The sequence below is a fragment of the Pan troglodytes genome, chromosome 8 (assembly GCF_028858775.2).
Source record: "Pan troglodytes isolate AG18354 chromosome 8, NHGRI_mPanTro3-v2.0_pri, whole genome shotgun sequence".
Lineage (NCBI taxonomy): Eukaryota > Metazoa > Chordata > Mammalia > Primates > Hominidae > Pan > Pan troglodytes.
The window spans coordinates 9,009,459-9,027,548 of NC_072406.2; positions in this window are offsets into that span (position 1 = coordinate 9,009,459).

Sequence of the window (18,090 nt, forward strand, 5' to 3'; positions counted from 1 at the left end):
ATCTGCATATTCACGGAGGTAAAGGAAGACAAAAGAAAAAATGAGGAAGATTATATGATCATTTGGAAATGATTATCCTTGGCTACAAAGATCAATAACAAAGGTGATGCCAGGCCCAGGTTGGACAGGCAGTTGTTGGGCAAATATCCTTCAGAAGCATTGTTGTGTGCAAAGTTGCAATGGGCTTTGTGCAAGATTGTGTTTTTTGCAGTCTTCTGTGATAAGTTTTTGTTATCAGGCATACAAGCCCAAGAATCCTTTTTTGCATGGCCTTCCCTGGCTCTATTTGTCAGGGTTTTGGTTAGGGGAGGGGTATTTTTAACACTCTCAATGTAAAAAATGCCATAAGGTAGGTACCCCAATTGCTTGTTTCGTCTTCATAAAATAACTTTTCCACCCGAACAAAGTCTACACATAAATTGTAAAAATACCCTGGCATGCAGTCCCTGGAAAAGTCTGGAGTCATTCTCGGGGTTCCCACCCAGGTGGGCAAGCGTAGCCACCACAGATAAACACAAAGTAGGGGTCCCCGCTGGGGTTCAGCGGCAGGCAGTGGCCCTGGTTCTGAAATTTGGCTGAAAACACAGCTCCTCTTTGTCACCCTCAGGACATTTCAGCTATTTCCTAGATAATAATCTCACTTCACCCTGCAGAAAACAGGCACATGATCATGTCACTCTGACCTGGTTTGAGTCCAAGGAGAATTTTGTTTTTAAAATAATTTAGGTTAGTAGTTAAAATATGAACTTTGGGCCAGGAGTGGTGGCCCATGCCTATAATCCCAGCACTTCCTGGGGCCAAAGTGGGCAGATTGCTTGAGTCCAGGAGTTTGAGACTAGCCTGGGCTAAAACCCCATCCCTACAAAAAAAAAAAAATCAAAAAGTAGTTGGGCATGGTGGTGGCACATACCTGTAGTCCCGTCTACTCAGGAGGCTGAGTTCTCACTTCAACCCAGGAGGTCACGGTCTGGTCAACAGAGCAAGACCCTGTATCAAAACAAACAAACAAGCAAACAAAAAATGCTAGCAGCTTACCAGCTAGGGAGGCCTGTAGAGCCAAGTTTTCCAAATGGGGCTACATTAGTTGTTCCAAAACTTTAGCTGCATCAAAACCACCTGGGTGGCTTGTTCAGCTAGAGGGTCTGGCCATGCCCCTAGAGTTCCAGCTGAGGGTCTGGAATGAGGCCCGATGATTTGCATTTCTAACAATCTCCAGGTGATGCTGATGCTGTGGGTCCAGGGACCACATTTTGAGAATCTATGCTAAATGAATCGGAGAAGACCAAAGCTCAAACTTATTCCAAGAACTTTTCAAGGCCCACCTGCAAGTTGTAGTGGAAGTAAGCATCTAAGGGTGCAAAAAAGTTTCACTGTAGACTAAGGCCTTTTACCTGAGTTCTCAAATGTTCACATTTCTCTTATCAACCTAAATAACAAACAGAGAGAGGCTCTCCACAAGAAAAAGATATTCGTTTGGAAACAGAGCCTTGCAATAGAAACAGGCAAGCCAGAGTAAACTATATGCATATTCACGGAGGTAAAGGAAGACAAAAGAAAAAATGAGGAAGATTATATGATCATTTGGAAATGACTATCCTTGGCTACAAAGATCAATAACAAAGGTGATGCCAGGCACAGGTTGGACAGGCAGTTGTTGGGCAAATATCCTTCAAAAGCATTGTTGTGTGCAAAGTTGCAATGGGCTTTGTGCAAGATTGTGTTTTTTGCAGTCTTCTGTGATAAGTTTTTGTTATCAGGCATACAAGCCCAAGAATCCTTTATTGCATGGCCTTTCCTGGCTCTATATGTCAGGGTTTTGGTTAGGGTAGGGGTATTTTTAACACTCTCAATGTAAAAAATGACATAAGGTAGGTACCCCAATGACTTGTTTGGTCTTCATAAAATAAATTTTCATAAAATCTCTCTAAACGTGGAAATATCTACACCGCTATCTCTGTAAATGTGTAAACATTTACAATGCCATCTGCATAAACATGGAAATATTTACACCGCCGTCTCTATAAACATGGAAATATCTACACCGCTATCTCTATAAACATGGAAATATCTACACCGCTATCTCTATAAACATGGAAATATCTACACCGCTATCTGTATAAACATGGAAATATCTACACTGCTGTCTCTATAAACATGGAAATATCTACACCTCTATCTGTATAAACATGGAAATATCTACACCACTGTCTCTATAAATATGGAAATATCTACAATGCTATCTCTATAAACACGCAAATATCTACATCACAGTCTCTATAAACATGGAAATATCTACACTGCTATCTCTATGAACATGGAAATATCTACACCGCTGTCTCTAGAAACATGGAAATATCTACACCGCTATCTCTATAAACGTGAAAATGTATACACCGCTGTCTCTAAAAACATGGAAATATCTACACCGCTATCTCTATAAACGTGGGAACATCTACACCGCTAACTCTATAAACCTGGAAATATCTACACCGCGATAAGTATAAATGTGGAAATATCTACACTGCTATCTGTATAAACATGGAAATACCTACACCGCTATCTCTATAAACATGGAAATACTTACACCGCTATCTGTATAAACATGGAAATATTTACAAAGCTATCTCTATAAACATGGAAATATCTACACCGCTATCTCTATAAACATGGAAATATCTACACCATTATCTGTAAAACATGGAAATATCTACACCGCTGTCTGTATAAACATGGAAATATATACACGGCTATCTGTTTAAACATGGAAATATCTACACCACTGACTGTATAAACATGGAAATGTCTACAACGCTATCTGTATAAACATGGAAATACCTACACCGCTGTCTCTATAAACATGGAAATATCTACACCGCTATCTGTAGAAACATGGAAATATCTACACCGCTGTCTCTATAAACATGGAAATATCTACACCGTTATCTGTATTAACGTGGAAATAACTACACCGCTAACTGTATAGACGTGGAAATATCTACATCGCTATGTCTACAAACGTGGAAATACCTACACCGCTATCTGTATAAACATGGAAATATCTACACCGGTATGTGTATAAACGTGGAAATATCTGCACCGCTATGTGTATAAACTTGGAAATTTCTACACAGCAATCTGTATAGAAGTGGAAATATCTTCACCGCTATCTGTATAAACGTGGAAATATCTACACCGCTATCTCTATAAACGGGGAAATATCTACACCGCTATCTGTATAAACGTGGGAATATCTACACCGCTATCCCTATAAACGTGTAAACATTTACACGGCTATCTGTATAAACATGGAAATATTTACACCGCTATCTCTAAAAACATGGAAATATCTACACCGCTATGTCTATAAACAGGAAAATATTTACACCACTATCTGTATAATCATGGAAATACTTACACTGCTATCTGTAAAAACTTGGAAATATTTACAGCGCTATGTCTATAAAAATGGAAATATCTACACCGCTATCTCCATAAACATGAAAATATCTACACTGTTGTTTGTACGAACATGAAAATATATACACCGCTATCTCTATAAACATAGAAATATCTACATTGCTGTCTGTGTAAACATGGAAATATCTACACCGCTATCTCTATAAACATGGAAATATCTACACCGTGATCTGTATAAACATGGAAATATTTACACCGCTATCTGTATAAACATGGAAATTTCTACACCGTTATCTGTATAAATATGGAAATATCTACACCGCTATCTCTATAAACATGGAAATATCTACACTGCCATCTGTATAAACATGGAAATACCTGTACAGTCATCTGTGTAAACATGGAAATATTTACACCACCATCTCTATAAACATGGAAATATCTACAATGCCATCTGTATACACATGGAAATACCTACACGGCAATCTGTGTATAGATGCAAACATCAACACCGCCATCTGTACAAACATGGAAATATCTACACTGCTATCACTATAAACATGGAAATATCTACACTGCGGTCTGTATAAACATGGAAATATCTACACCAGTATGTGTATAAACATGGAAATATCTATACCACGATCTGTATAAACATGGAAATATATACACCGCTATCTGTATAAACATGGATATATCTGCAGTGATATCTCTATAAACATGGAAATATCTACAAAGCCATCTGTATAAACATGGAAATACCTACACAGTCATGTGTAGGAACATGGAAATATCTACACTGACATCAGTATAAACATAGAAATATCTACACAGCCCTCTGTATAAATATGGAAATATCTGCATAGGCATCTGTGTAAACATGGAAATATCTGCACCGCTATCTGTATAAACATGGAAATACCTACACCGCTGTCTTTATAAACATGGAAATATGTACACCGCTATGTGTATAAACATGGAAATATCTCCACTGCTGTCTGTATAAACATGGAAATATCTCCACCGTTATCTGTTTAAACAAGGAAATATCTACAGCGCCATCTCTATAAACATTGAAATATCTACACTGCCATCTGTAAAAACATGGAAATATCTACACAGTCATCTGAATAAACATGGAAATATCTACACCACCATCTGTATAAGCATGGAAATACCTACAATACCATCTGTATACACATGGAAATACCTACACAGACATCTGTATAAATATGGAAATATCTACACGGCCATCTGTATAAACATGGAAATATCTACACTGCCATCTGTAGAAAGATGGAAATATCTACACCGCTATCTCTATAAATATGGAAATATCTACACTGCCATCTCTATAAACTTGAAAATATCTACACTGCCATCTCCATAAAGATGGAAGTATCTACTCCTCCATGTGTATAAACACGGAAATATCTACACCACCATCTGTGTAAACATGGAAATATCTACACCGCTATCTGTATAAACATGGAAATATCTACACCGCCATCTGCATGTTCATGGAAATATCAACGCCGCCATCTGTATAAACATGGAAATATCTACACGGCCATCTGTGTATAGATGGAAATATCAACAACGCTATCTGTACCAACATGGAAATATCTACATCGCTTTCTCTATAAACATGGATATATCTGCACTGCCATCTCTAAAAACATGGAAATACCTATACAGTCATCTGTATAAACATGGAAATATCTACAATGCCATCTGTATACACATGGAAATGTCTACACAGCCATGTGTATAATCAAGTAAATATCTACACTGCTATCTGTGTAAACATGGAAATATCCACACCGCCATCTCTATAAACATGAAAATATCTACACTGCCATCTCCATAAACATGGAACTAACTACTCCGCCATCTGTATAAACATGGAAACACCTACACCGCCATCTGTGTGAATAAGGAAATATCTACAATGCCATCTGTATAAAGATATAAATATCTGCACCGCCAGCTGTATAAACATGGAAATATCTACATCGCTATCTGTATAAACGTGGAAATACCAACACCGCTATCGGTATAAACATGGAAATATCTACAACGCCATCTATATAAACATGGAAATATCTACACCGTTACGTCTATAAACATGGAAATACCTACACCGCTATCTCTATAAACATGGAAATATCTACACCGCTATCTGTATAAACATGGAAATATCTACACCGCTATCTGTATAAACATGGAAATATCTACACCACGATCTGTATAAACATGGAAATACCTACACCGTGATCTGTATAAACATGGAAATATCTACACCACGATCTGTATAAACATGGAAATACCTACACCGTGATCTGTATAAACATGGAAATATCTTCACCACGATCTGTATAAACATGGAAATATCTACACCGCTATCTGTATAAACATGGTAATATCTACACCACCATCTATATAAACATAGAAATATCTACACCGCCATCTGTATAAACATGAAAATAACTACAATGCCATCTGTAGAAAAATGGAAATATCTACACAGCAATCTGTGTAAACATGGAAATATCTACACCGCTATCTGTATAAACATGGAAATATCTACACCACGATCTGTATAAACATGGAAATATCTACACCCTTATCTGTATAAACATGGAAATATCCACACCGCTATCTCTATTAACATGGAAAAATCAACACCGCTATCTCTATGAGCATGGAAATATCTACACCGCCATCTCTATAACATGGAAATATCTACACCACGATCAGTATAAACATGGAAATATCTACACCGCTATCTGTATAAACATGGAAATATCTCCACTGCTATCTCTATAAACATCGCAATATCTACACCGCCATCTGTATAAACATGGAAATACTTACAAAGTTATCTGTATAAACATGGAAATATCTACACCGCCATCTGTATAAACATGGAAATATCTACACAGCCATGTGTATATACATGGAAATATGTACACCGCTATCTCTATAAACATGGAAATAACTACACCGCTATCTGTATCAACATGGAAATATGTACACCGCCATCTACATATCCATGGAAATATCTGCGCCGCCATCTGTATAAACATGGAAATATCTACACGGTCATCTGTGTATAGATGGAAATATCAACACCGCCATCTGTACAAACATGGTAATGTCTGTACCGCTATCTGTATAAACATGGAAATATCTACACCACGGTCTGTATAAACATGGAAATATCTACACCGCTATCTCTATAAACACGGAAATATCTACACCGTGATCTGTAAAAACATGGAAATATTTACACCGCTATCTGTATAAACATGGAAATTTCTACACCGTTATCTGTATAAATATGGAAATATCTACACCGCTATCTCTATAAACATGGAAATACCTACACCGCGATCTGTATAAACATGGAAATACCTATACAGTCATCTGTGTAAACATGGAAATATCTACACCACCATCTGTATAAACATGGAAATATCTACAATGCCATCTATATACACATGGAAATACCTACACGGTAATCTGAGTATAGATGGAAACATCAACACCGCCATCTGTACAAACATGGAAATATCTACACCGGTATCTGTATTAACATGGAAATATCTACACCGTGATCTGTATAAACATGGAAATATCTTCACCACGATCTGTATAAACATGGAAATGTCTACACCGCTATCTGTATAAACATGGTAATATCTACACCGCCATCTATATAAACATGGAAATATCTACACCGCCATCTGTATAAACTTGGAAATATCTACAATGCCATCTGTAGAAAAATGGAAATATCTACACCACAATCTGTGTAAACATGGAAATATCTACACCGCTATCTGTATAAACATGGAAATATCTACACCACGATCTGTATAAACATGGTAATATCTACACCGCTATGTGTATAAACATGGAAATACCTACACAGATATCTCTATAAACATGGAAATATCTACACCGCCATCTGTATAAACATGGAAATACCTACAAAGTCATCTGTATAAACATGGAAATTTCTACACAGCCATCTGTATTAACATGGAAATATCTACACAGCCATCTGTATATACATGGAAATACCTACACCGCTATCTGTAAAAACATGGAAATAACTACACCGCTATTTGTATAAACAAGGAAATATCTACACCGTGATCTGTATAAACATGGAAATATATACACTGCCATCTCTATAAACATGGAAATATCTACACCCCTATCTGTATAAACATGGAAATATCCACACCGCTATCTCTATAAACATGGAAAAATCAACACCGCTATCTCTATGAACATGGAAATATCTACACCGCCATCTCTATAACATGGAAATACCTACACCACGATCAGTATAAACATGGAAATATCTACACCGCTATCTGTATAAACATGGAAATATCTCCACTGCTATCTCTATAAACATCGCAATATCTACACCGCCATCTGTATAAACATGGAAATACTTACAAATTTGTCTGTATAAACATGGAAATATCTACACCACCATCTGTATAAACATGGTAATATCTACACAGCCATGTGTACATACATGGAAATATCTACACCGCTATCTATATAAACATGGAAATAACTACACCGCTATCTGTATAAACATGGAAATAACTACACCGCCATCTACATATCCATGGAAATATCTGTGCCACCATCTGTATAAACATGGAAATATCTACACGGTCATCTGTGTATAGATGGAAATATCAACACCACCATCTGTACTAAAATGGAAATATCTGCACCGCTATCTGTATAAACATGGAAATATCTACACCGCGGTCTGTATAAACATGGAAATAGCTACACCGCTATCTGTATAAACAAGGAAATATCTACATCGCTATCTGTATAAACATGGAAATACCTCCACCGCGATCTGTATAAACATGGAAATATCTACAGCGCCATCTCTATAAACATTGAAATATCTACACTGCCATCTGTAAAAACAAGGAAATATCTAAACAGTCATCTGAATAAACATGGAAATATCTACACCACCATCTGTAGAAACATGGAAATAGCTACAATACCATCTGTATACACATGGAAATATCTACACACACATCTGTATAAATATGGAAATATCAATAAAGCCATCTGTACAAACATGGAAATATCTGCACCGCTATCTGCATAAACATGGAAATATCTACACTGCTCCCTCTATAAAGATGGAAATATCTACACCGCTATCTCTATAAACATGGAAATATCTACACCGTGATCTGTATAAACATGGAAATATTTACACCGCTACCTGTATAAACATGGAAGTTTCTACACCGTAATCTGTATAAATATGGAAATATCTACACCGCTATCTCTATAAACATGGAAATATCTACACCGCCATCTGTATAAACGTGGAATTACCTATACAGTCGTCTGTGTATACATGGAAATATCTACACCACCATCTGTATAAACATGGAAATATCTACAATGCCATCTGTATACACATGGAAATACCTACACGGCAATCTGTGTATAGATGGAAACATCAACACCGCCATCTGTACAAACATGGAAATATCTACACTGCTATCTCTATAAACATGGAAATATCTACACTGCGGTCTGTATAAACATGGAAATATCTCCACCGTTATCTGTTTAAACAAGGAAATATCTACAGCGCCATCTCTATAAACATTGAAATATCTACACTGCCATCTGTAAAAACATGGAAATATCTACACAGTCATCTGAATAAACATGGAAATATCTACACCACCATCTGTATAAGCATGGAAATACCTACAATACCATCTGTATACACATGGAAATACCTACACAGACATCTGTATAAATATGGAAATATCTACACGGCCATCTGTATAAACATGGAAATATCTACACTGCCATCTGTAGAAAGATGGAAATATCTACACCGCTATCTCTATAAATATGGAAATATCTACACTGCCATCTCTATAAACTTGAAAATATCTACACGGCCATCTCCATAAAGATGGAAGTATCTACTCCTCCATGTGTATAAACACGGAAATATCTACACCACCATCTGTGTAAACATGGAAATATCTACACCGCTATCTGTATAAACATGGAAATATCTACACCGCCATCTGCATGTTCATGGAAATATCAACGCCGCCATCTGTATAAACATGGAAATATCTACACGGCCATCTGTGTATAGATGGAAATATCAACAACGCTATCTGTACCAACATGGAAATATCTACATCGCTTTCTCTATAAACATGGATATATCTGCACTTCCATCTCTAAAAACATGGAAATACCTATACAGTCATCTGTATAAACATGGAAATATCTACAATGCCATCTGTATACACATGGAAATATCTACACAGCCATGTGTATAATCAAGTAAATATCTACACTGCTATCTGTGTAAACATGGAAATATCCACACCGCCATCTCTATAAACATGAAAATATCTACACTGCCATCTCCATAAACATGGAACTAACTACTCCGCCATCTGTATAAACATGGAAACACCTACACCGCCATCTGTGTGAATAAGGAAATATCTACAATGCCATCTGTATAAAGATATAAATATCTGCACCGCCAGCTGTATAAACATGGAAATATCTACATCGCTATCTGTATAAACGTGGAAATACCAACACCGCTATCGGTATAAACATGGAAATATCTACAACGCCATCTATATAAACATGGAAATATCTACACCGTTACGTCTATAAACATGGAAATACCTACACCGCTATCTCTATAAACATGGAAATATCTACACCGCTATCTGTATAAACATGGAAATATCTACACCGCTATCTGTATAAACATGGAAATATCTACACCACGATCTGTATAAACATGGAAATACCTACACCGTGATCTGTATAAACATGGAAATATCTACACCACGATCTGTATAAACATGGAAATACCTACACCGTGATCTGTATAAACATGGAAATATCTTCACCACGATCTGTATAAACATGGAAATATCTACACTGCTATCTGTATAAACATGGTAATATCTACACCACCATCTATATAAACATAGAAATATCTACACCGCCATCTGTATAAACATGAAAATAACTACAATGCCATCTGTAGAAAAATGGAAATATCTACAAAGCAATCTGTGTAAACATGGAAATATCTACACCGCTATCTGTATAAACATGGAAATATCTACACCACGATCTGTATAAACATGGAAATATCTACACCCTTATCTGTATAAACATGGAAATATCCACACCGCTATCTCTATTAACATGGAAAAATCAACACCGCTATCTCTATGAGCATGGAAATATCTACACCGCCATCTCTATAACATGGAAATATCTACACCACGATCAGTATAAACATGGAAATATCTACACCGCTATCTGTATAAACATGGAAATATCTCCACTGCTATCTCTATAAACATCGCAATATCTACACCGCCATCTGTATAAACATGGAAATACTTACAAAGTTATCTGTATAAACATGGAAATATCTACACCGCCATCTGTATAAACATGGAAATATCTACACAGCCATGTGTATATACATGGAAATATGTACACCGCTATCTCTATAAACATGGAAATAACTACACCGCTATCTGTATCAACATGGAAATATGTACACCGCCATCTACATATCCATGGAAATATCTGCGCCGCCATCTGTATAAACATGGAAATATCTACACGGTCATCTGTGTATAGATGGAAATATCAACACCGCCATCTGTACAAACATGGTAATGTCTGTACCGCTATCTGTATAAACATGGAAATATCTACACCACGGTCTGTATAAACATGGAAATATCTACACCGCTATCTCTATAAACACGGAAATATCTACACCGTGATCTGTAAAAACATGGAAATATTTACACCGCTATCTGTATAAACATGGAAATTTCTACACCGTTATCTGTATAAATATGGAAATATCTACACCGCTATCTCTATAAACATGGAAATACCTACACCGCGATCTGTATAAACATGGAAATACCTATACAGTCATCTGTGTAAACATGGAAATATCTACACCACCATCTGTATAAACATGGAAATATCTACAATGCCATCTATATACACATGGAAATACCTACACGGTAATCTGAGTATAGATGGAAACATCAACACCGCCATCTGTACAAACATGGAAATATCTACACCGGTATCTGTATTAACATGGAAATATCTACACCGTGATCTGTATAAACATGGAAATATCTTCACCACGATCTGTATAAACATGGAAATGTCTACACCGCTATCTGTATAAACATGGTAATATCTACACCGCCATCTATATAAACATGGAAATATCTACACCGCCATCTGTATAAACTTGGAAATATCTACAATGCCATCTGTAGAAAAATGGAAATATCTACACCACAATCTGTGTAAACATGGAAATATCTACACCGCTATCTGTATAAACATGGAAATATCTACACCACGATCTGTATAAACATGGTAATATCTACACCGCTATGTGTATAAACATGGAAATACCTACACAGATATCTCTATAAACATGGAAATATCTACACCGCCATCTGTATAAACATGGAAATACCTACAAAGTCATCTGTATAAACATGGAAATTTCTACACAGCCATCTGTATTAACATGGAAATATCTACACAGCCATCTGTATATACATGGAAATACCTACACCGCTATCTGTAAAAACATGGAAATAACTACACCGCTATTTGTATAAACAAGGAAATATCTACACCGTGATCTGTATAAACATGGAAATATATACACTGCCATCTCTATAAACATGGAAATATCTACACCCCTATCTGTATAAACATGGAAATATCCACACCGCTATCTCTATAAACATGGAAAAATCAACACCGCTATCTCTATGAACATGGAAATATCTACACCGCCATCTCTATAACATGGAAATACCTACACCACGATCAGTATAAACATGGAAATATCTACACCGCTATCTGTATAAACATGGAAATATCTCCACTGCTATCTCTATAAACATCGCAATATCTACACCGCCATCTGTATAAACATGGAAATACTTACAAATTTGTCTGTATAAACATGGAAATATCTACACCACCATCTGTATAAACATGGTAATATCTACACAGCCATGTGTACATACATGGAAATATCTACACCGCTATCTATATAAACATGGAAATAACTACACCGCTATCTGTATAAACATGGAAATAACTACACCGCCATCTACATATCCATGGAAATATCTGTGCCACCATCTGTATAAACATGGAAATATCTACACGGTCATCTGTGTATAGATGGAAATATCAACACCACCATCTGTACTAACATGGAAATATCTGCACCGCTATCTGTATAAACATGGAAATATCTACACCGCGGTCTGTATAAACATGGAAATAGCTACACCGCTATCTGTATAAACAAGGAAATATCTACATCGCTATCTGTATAAACATGGAAATACCTCCACCACGATCTGTATAAACATGGAAATATCTACAGCGCCATCTCTATAAACATTGAAATATCTACACTGCCATCTGTAAAAACAAGGAAATATCTACACAGTCATCTGAATAAACATGGAAATATCTACACCACCATCTGTAGAAACATGGAAATAGCTACAATACCATCTGTATACACATGGAAATATCTACACACACATCTGTATAAATATGGAAATATCAATAAAGCCATCTGTACAAACATGGAAATATCTGCACCGCTATCTGCATAAACATGGAAATATCTACACTGCTCCCTCTATAAAGATGGAAATATCTACACCGCTATCTCTATAAACATGGAAATATCTACACCGTGATCTGTATAAACATGGAAATATTTACACCGCTACCTGTATAAACATGGAAGTTTCTACACCGTAATCTGTATAAATATGGAAATATCTACACCGCTATCTCTATAAACATGGAAATATCTACACCGCCATCTGTATAAACGTGGAATTACCTATACAGTCGTCTGTGTATACATGGAAATATCTACACCACCATCTGTATAAACATGGAAATATCTACAATGCCATCTGTATACACATGGAAATACCTACACGGCAATCTGTGTATAGATGGAAACATCAACACCGCCATCTGTACAAACATGGAAATATCTACACTGCTATCTCTATAAACATGGAAATATCTACACTGCGGTCTGTATAAACATGGAAATTTCTACACCGGTATCTGTATAAACATGGAAATATCTACACCATGATCTGTATAAACATGGAAATATATACACCTCTATCTGAATAAACATGGAAATATCTGCACCGCTATCTCTATAAACATGGAAATATCTACAAAGACATCTGTATAAACAAGGAAATGCCTACACAGTCATGTGTAGGAACATTTAAATATCTACACTGCCATCTGTATAAACTTAGAAATATCTACTCAGCCCTCTGTATAAATATGGAAATTTCTGCAGAGGCATCTGTGTAAACATGGAAATATCTGCACCGCTATCTGTATAAACATGGAAATACCTACACTGCTGTCTCTATAAACATGGAAATATGTACACCGCTATGTGTATAAACATGGAAATATCTCCACTGCTCTCTGTATAAACATGGAAATATCTCCTCCGTTATCTGTATAAAAATGGAAATATCTACACTGCCATCTGTATAAACATGGAAATATGTACACAGTCATCTGAATAAACATGGAAATATCTACACCACCATCTGTATTAACATGGAAATTGCTACAATACCATCTGTATACAAATGGAAATATCTACACAGACATATGTATAAATATGGAAATATCTACACGGCCATCTGTATAAACACGGAAATATCTACACTGCCATCTGTAGAAAGATGGAAATATCTACACCGCTATCTCTATAAATATGGAAATATCTTCACCGCCATCTTTATAAACATGAAAATATCTACACTGCCATCTCCATAAAGATGGAAGTATCTACTCCGCCATGTGTATAAACACGGAAATATCACCACCAACATCTGTGTAAACATGGAAGTATCTACACCGCTATCTGTATAAACATGGAATTAACTACACCGCTATTTTTATAAACAAGGAAATATCTACACCGTGATCTGTATAAACATGGAAATATCTACACCGCCACCTCTAAAAACACGGAAATATCTACACCACCATCTGTATAAACATGGAAATACCTACAAAGTCATATGTATAAACATGGAATATCTACACAGCCATCTGTATAAACATGGAAATATCTATAAAACCATCTGTATATACATGGAAATATCTACACCGCTGTCTGTGTAAACATGGAAATATCTACACCATGATCTGTATAAACATCAAAAGATCTACACCGCTATCTGTATAAACATGGAAATATCTACACCGCTCTCTGTAAAAAATGGAAAGATCTACGCAGTCATCTGTATAAACATGGAAATATCTACACCACCATTTGTATAAACATGGAAATATCTACACTGCCATTTGTATACACATGGAAATACCTATAAAGCCATCTGCATAAACATGGAAATATCTACACTGCTATCTGTATAAACACGGAAATACCTACACCGGTATCTCTATTAACATGGAAATATCTACACCGCTATCTGTATAAACATGGAAATAGCTACATTGTCGTCTTTAAAAACATGGAAATATCTCCACAGTCATGTGTATAAACATGAAAAATATCTACACCACCATCTGTATAAACATGGAAATATCTACACTGCCATCTGTATACTCATGGAAATATCTACAGAGGCATCTGTATAAACATAGAAACTCCTACACTGCGATCTGTATAAACATGGAAATGTCTGCAACTCTATCTGTTTAAACACGGAAATATCTACACCACTATCTGTATAAACATGGAAATATCTACACTGCTATCTGTATAAATATGGAAATATCTGCACAGCCATCTGTGTAAACATGGAAATGTCTACACCACTATCTGTATAAATGTGGGAATATCTACCCCGTTATCACTGTAAACCTGGAAATAACTACACTGCTATCTGTAGAAACATGGAAATATCTACACTGCTATCTCTATAAACATGGAAATACCTACACTGCCATCTGTAAAAACTAGCAAATATCTACACATTCATCAGTATAAACATGGAAATATCTACACCAGCGTCTGTTTTAACATGGAAATATCTACAAAGCCCTTTGTACAAATATGGAAATAACTCCATAGCCATCTGTGTAAACCTGGAAATATCTACACAGTCATCTGTTTAAACATGGAAATATATACACAACGATCTGTATAAACATGGAAATATCTACACCGCTATCTGCATAAACTTGGAAATATCTTCACCGCTATCGGTATAAACATGGAAATATATACACCACCATATGTACAAATATGGAAATATCTACACCGCTATCTCTATAAACATGGAAATACCTACACCGCCATCTGCATAAACATGGAAATATGTACACCGCTATCCCTATACACATGGAAATAGCTACAACGCCATGTGTAAAATATGGAAATAGATACACAGTCATCTGCATAAAGACAGAAATATCAACACCGCTCTCTGTATAAACATGGAAGTATCAACACCGCCGTCTGTATAAACTTGGAAATATCTACACCGCCATCTGTATAAACATGGAAATATCTTCACCGATTTCTGTATAAACATGGAAATAACTACACCACTATCTGTGTAAACATCGAAAGATCTTCAACGCTACCTGTATAAACATGGAAATATCTACACCGCTATCTGTAAAAAATGGAAAGGTCTACGCAGTCATCTGTATAAACATGTAAATATCTACACCACCATCTGTATAAACATGGAAATATCTACACTGCCATTTGTACACACATGGAAATATCTATACAGCCATCTGCATAAACATGGAAATATCTACAATGCTATCTGTATAAACATGGAAATACCTACACCGGTATCTCTATTAACATGGATATATCTACACCGCTATCTCTATAAACATGGAAATAGCTACACTGTCATCTTGAAAAACATGGAAATATCTCCACAGTCATGTGTATAAACATGAAAAATATCTACACCAACATCTGTATAAACATGGAAATACCTACACTGCCATTTGTATACTCATGGAAATATCTACAGAGGCATCTGTATAAACATGGAAACACCTACACCGCGATCTGTATAATCATGGAAATGTCTGCACCACTATCTGTATAAACACGGAAATATCTACACCACTATCTGTATAAACATGGAACTATCTCCACTGCTATCTGTATAAATATGGAAATATCTGCACAGCCATCGGTGTAAACATGGAAAAGTCTACACCACGATCTGTATAAACGTGAGAATATCTACCCCGTTATCACTATAAACCTGGAAATAGCTACACTGCTATCTGTAGAAACATGGAAATATCTACACTGCTATCTCTATAAACATGGAAATACCTACACCGCCATCTGTAAAAACATGCAAATATCTACACATTCATCAGTATAAACATGGAAATATCTACACCAGCATCTGTTTAAACATGGAAATATCGACACAGCCCTTTGTACAAATATGGAAATATCTCCCTAGCCATCTGTGTAAAAATGGAAATATCTAAACAGTCATCTGTGTAAACATGGAAATATAAACACAACGATCTGTATAAACATGGAAATATCTACACCGCTAGCTGCATAAACTTGGAAATATCTACACCGCTATCGGTATAAACATGGAAATATATACACCACCATATGTACAAATATGGAAATATCTACACAGCTATCTCTATAAACATGGAAATACTTACACCGCCATCTGCATAAACATGGAAATATCTACACCGCTATCCCTACAAACATGGAAATATCTACAACGCCATGTGTAAAATATGGAAATAGCTACACAGTCATCTGTATAAAGACGGAAATATCAACACTGCTCTCTGTATAAACATGGAAGTATCAACACCGCCGTCTGTATGAACTTGGTAATATCTACACCGCCATTTGTATAAACATGGAAATATCTACACCGCTTTCTGTATAAACATGGAAATATCTACACCACCATATGTATACACATGGAAATATCTTCACTGCCATTTGTATCTATACCGTTTTCTGTGTAAAGATAGCAATATCTACACCGCTATCCATGTAAAGATGGAAATATCTACACCGCTATCTGTGTAAACATGGAAATAACTACACCGCTATCTATATAAACATGGAAATACCTACACCGCTATCTGTGCAAACATGGGAATATCTACACCGCTATCTGTGCAAACATGGAAATATCTACACCGACATCTGTATAAACATAGAAATATCTACACTGCCATCTCTATAAACATGGAAATATCTACACAGCTATCTGTATAAATATTGAAATATCTACACAGCTATCTCAATAAACATGGAAATACCTACACCGGTATCTGTATAAACAAGGAAATATGTACAGCGCTATCTTTATAAATATGGAAATATCTACACCGATATCCCTATAAACATGGAAATATCTCCACCGCTATCTGTATAAACATGGAAATACCTACAACGCTATCTGTGCAAAGATGGAAATTTGTACACTGCAATCTATGCAAACATTGAAATATCTACACCGCTAT